This window comes from Berghia stephanieae, chromosome 1 (genome assembly GCF_034508935.2).
Source record: "Berghia stephanieae isolate SIO BIC M18660-M18661 chromosome 1, UCSD_Bste_1.3, whole genome shotgun sequence".
Classification (NCBI taxonomy): Eukaryota; Metazoa; Mollusca; class Gastropoda; order Nudibranchia; family Aeolidiidae; genus Berghia; species Berghia stephanieae.
Window position 1 is genome coordinate 93437933 of NC_088360.1, and position 5000 is coordinate 93442932.

Consider the following 5000-nt stretch of genomic DNA (forward strand, 5'->3'; position numbering starts at 1 on the left):
GATGATGATGATGATGATGATGATGATGATGATAATGATGATGATGATGATAATGATGATGATGATGATGCCCAGTTAATTGGTTAAAGAGGGACGACTCATATTGCAAAGAATGTCGTTATTGGTTTTAACTGCCTGAAGACTTTTCTACTGGCATAACGTTGGCCATGATAATATCGGGGAAGTGTGCATTGTTAAATAAATTCAAGTAAATGTCAATTAAAAGCTAGAGCTGGTCGATAGAATATTATTATATCTTCACTTAATTATTCAGGCCTTTCACTCATTATGCTGCCATACTCGGAAAAAATGATAAATATAAAGGATGTCTTTCCCTGATTTCAGACATTTTATTCTAAAACCTTTATAGGTATTTGCATCTGATTTTCGCCATTTTCTAAGAAAAATTCATATATTTATACTCATTAGTCATGGACCTACATTTACCACCAAAGCTAGCATGAGCAAAATAAACATGATCTTAAATGACATCTCTTTTTTCTCTCCTTTTATTTCGGAATGGCAAAAGTGCGACTCACATCTTTTTGTGTAATGCATGAAACAAAATCTTTAAAGGTAGATCAACAACCTTTCATAGCCCAGCTTGGCAGACTATTACAGGACACACAAAAGTAGAAATAACGGGTATTTCAAAATTGCTTAGATTCGTAGTGACACAGCTTGCTCACGCTGCTGTTAACGGTGGTTGTCGATGGAACTGATCAGGAGAAGCAGAGAAAAATGATGTCTTTTAAGTCATGTTGATTTTGGTATCTTTGGTGATGTAATGTGGGTCTCTGGGTAATGGGCATAAATGTATGGCTTTTTACTAGAAGATGGCGAAAACCAGATGTAAATATCTATAACATTTAATGAATAACAAGACTTTGAAATCAGGGAAATACTTCATGGACATCATTGCACAACTTTGTGAAGTCCCAAGTTCGAGAGATGAGGATTATTTTAATCGATCAATATTTGAAGGTGGATTTTTCTGGCCAAAATCTAAGATACGTATTTTTCAGAGTACGACAGGGTGGATCATAGGCCATCCATAACTCCTCCCCATCTTGTCCGATTCTGTTTCTCTAAACCAGTGAGTTTGAATCGAGACGAGACGATTCTTTCCGCCAATTCTATTCATTATTGCAGAGCTAAGATATGGAATTGCCCATAATTACCCGATATGATTTTGTCTCATCTGAAAATACATGAATATTCTATAAACTACATGACGATACATAAAAGATGACAGGAAAATACAAAAGATGAGGCAACATTGTGTGGAGTAATTTTGGCACAATTTCATATCAGCTTAGCTCTGCGAAATAACTAGATCCGCCGTACTCTGGTAAAAATGTATCAAAGTTTTTGGACAGAAAACTTGTCCAAATATCGATACATTAAAAATGACCCTAGTCTTGCTAAAAAAACTCTCAAACCTAGCTTCATAGTTGATTATACAGAGAAAAACTGACTGTCAAATAATAGATATGACGGACTGTCTGTTTGAGACCACTTTTTGAGGATTGGCGGAGAGCTCAGTTTTATAATTCGTCCACTAGCCAAACTCTCTCTCTCTCTCTCTCTCTCTCTCTCTCTCTCTCTCTCTCTATCTATCTCTCTCTATTTATACGTTATAACTCGCATTTATCAATTGAAAATTAGTATCTAATGGTGAAAGATAAAGATCTTAAAAAGTATGTATAAAACTTTGGCAGACAAAGCAAGAAAGAAAAATACAAAAACAATTTTAAAATCCATCTAAAAAATCAGACTGGCACTGTTTCAGACAAAATTTTACAGATCATTAACATTTATTAATATTTCTGTCAAAGCAGTTGTCTTCTTATATACTTGTTTGAATGAATCAATACAGATTGAAATCCAAACACAAAGAATTACAAGCCCCTACCAGTAATTTTCATTGACGGACAGAACTCCAGAATGACCATTAGATCACATTAAACAGCTCCAAAATGGTGGCCAAACTGTCAATATTGATAAATGGGCTGGGAACATTCTGGATGGTAGAAAAACCGCGTGGAGTGGCATTTTTCCTACAGGGCAGGCGTGGAATGACAGACGTTTTCAAAATAGGATTTTAAAGAGACAGCTGTGATGGAAAAGATGTAAGGACTATGCTGTGGTACTATGAAAACACACATTCAAAGTGTGTGGCCAGAAAACTCGTCCTCTCATATTGCACGATTAAAATGACACTCATCTTGACAAAAACTCTCAATTCTTAGACTCACGGAAGTTCCAGGTTTGAATGTGTTTGAAAAGATAAGGGTCATTTTAATTGATCGATAATTTCAAGGACGAGTTTCTGGTCAAAAATTTGATGTTTACTTTTTTTCAGAGTACGAAGTTGGAGTGGGGGGGGGGGGGAGGTATTCGGTAGGAAGATGTTTAAGGTTGATGAGAGGTAATATTGTCATGTTATAACTGTAGGATAATAAAATAGATTGTAATTGATTGTGTACTGTACTTTATCGATGGGATATCAATAGTGAAAAAGATTACAACTGCCTACAGTGTATCAATCTATTGTGAAGAAAAAAAGGGACTTAATAAATAACACGATTTTTATTAATTTACAGGGTAAACAAAGTCCCATTTTATACGTTGCAAGTTACCTGTTTGGCAGCCTTTTTGAACTCATTCTGTTACATAATGCGCCATTCATATAACAAGGTACCAGGTATTCATTTACAACCAGTACGAGTGGTCAATGGGCATGGTGGAGTGCCTCACCCATGGACGAAATATCAGACACAGATCATTTCGTCACTAATGACGGTCAAAATCAATTAACTTTGCCACATGATAAAGCATTAATGGATGTCAATTTCGGAAAGTAATACAATATAAAAGAACATTGTAATAGAATACTCAACGGGATTTCAAAATATAATTACGTATATATTGGGCGCGATGGCTCAATGCATAAGGAAATTGGATGGACCAAAGTTTTTGATTTATGTTTTCTTAGTTAAATCAGTAATTATTGCCTTCTTGGACAACATGTGCTATTCTTGCTGTCATGATGTGTTTGTTGATATCTAGATCCTATTCCTTCTGGGATACCTTATCGATGGGATTTTATAATAACGAGAAAAAGTAGGATTTAACAAACAAATTGCAGTTTTCAAAATCAAGTCTTAACACTGGATAAAAAAAGAAGATATCTTAAAAACTGTTGGAAGCTGGAAACTGTATTCTTAGTAATTATTTGCAATTTACAGTCTTATTATGCACTGCAATCATTATTACACTTTGCAACGGGTCTCATCCTTAAAGTTGTATTGAAATGATAGAAATAGTAATAGTTTAGTATCCCCCATTTAAACAATTTAACGTTGAATTGATAACTCCACAAAAGATTTCAATTGCAAAAGTTTAAAAAATCCCTGATAAATGAGGACAAATACTTTCTTAATGAATATAAAAAGAGGATAATCTGAAGCAGTGATTGGCTGAAATTTTTATTGAGCAAATACAAATACTAGACGTTCACGAACGCCGAAAATAGTTGTGTATTAAACTTGAAATTACGAAAAATCAGTAATCCTTGAAAAGGGTCCAAGATTTGATCCATGAAAGGCATTACAAAGCCTGGTAATGTCTTTCATGGATCAAATCTTGGACTACATTCTAGAAAATATCGTTTAAATGCTTCTGACAAAAACTAATTCATATATATATATATATATATATATATATATATATATATATATATATATGATGAATGATTTATTGTTTTAACGCAACGCATAACGTTTCAATGTAAAAGGCAAATATTCTATATCAAATGACGAAATTCATATCTATGATGAATCATTTGTCACTGCAACGTTTCTATGATGTAATGCATAACACTTTTAAAGCAATAAAACAACAGTTTAGTTAATAATGTTTTTAAAAAATAGTCATGGCAATAAAGGGTTATAATAAACAGTACTTGTATAAATAAGCATTCGAACTAGGTGCTCAATTCGCTGATGTCGACGTGCACATAATATCGAGTCTGATAACACGAACGTAATTAAGGGCTTGAATTAACATTGTTATAGGATGGACAATATTATGTGTTGGTTTGAGAGTATTTCCATTACAACAATGAACCCATAACACTTTTGGTTATCAGACCTGCAAATAAATACACGTCGACTGATGTCAATTATTGTTATACGCTATATGATTGATGCCGTTTGTATCATATACAATTCATGATTTATTACACGTATGTCATTGTATAATATCTGTTAATTCATTCCAGAGCTTTTAACGGCTTATTGCTTAATAGGTTTCTAATCTTGATATGATAGGATTTGACATGTTGGGGCGTGTGCAATTTGATCGAATTTGTTGAGAGGAATACGTCCATGATATTAACCTGTTAACTGCCGTACATTGGAAAAAATGTATTTAAAATTTGGCTAGAACACTCGCCCTTCACATATCGATCGATTTGAATGACCCTCATCTATGCAAAAACTCTCAAACCTGGAACTTCGCGAACTCCCAGGTTTGAGAGTGTTTGCCAAGATGAGGTTCGTTTAAATCGATCGATATTTGAAAGACAAGTTTTCTGGCCAAATTTTTAAAGACGATTAAAAAAAAAAGTACGGCGGTTAACTGGTTAATAGATAATAAATACCAAAAAGCACTTGTTGACCCAATCACTTCACGGACTAATATATCATCAACATAACATGAATTGGAGGCGAAAGACATGCCTGGAATGATTTATTTATTCATTGTATATCGATGGGTATAAGATGATATTTTCGTGTCGACCAACGTGTATCAATCAATTCACTGAGTAGTAGAGGGTGGGAAGAAAAATGTCTGAACAGTGGCAGTGGAATGCACTAACGGAAGTACAGAAAGAAAGAAAGAAAGAAAGAAAGAGAGAGAGAGAGAGAGAGAGAGAGAGAGAGAGAGAGATAGAAAGAGCGAGAGAGAAAGATATAGTTGGATAGATAGATAAA

At 34.1% G+C, this 5000-nt stretch overlaps 1 protein-coding gene across 1 annotated transcript in view; it reads right to left on the bottom strand.

Moving 5' to 3' along the window:
- The window catches only part of LOC144962404 (uncharacterized), a 175200-nt gene that overhangs the window by 62078 nt on the left and 108122 nt on the right, over window positions 1-5000 (bottom strand). The gene's annotated exons all lie outside the window — the stretch shown is intronic.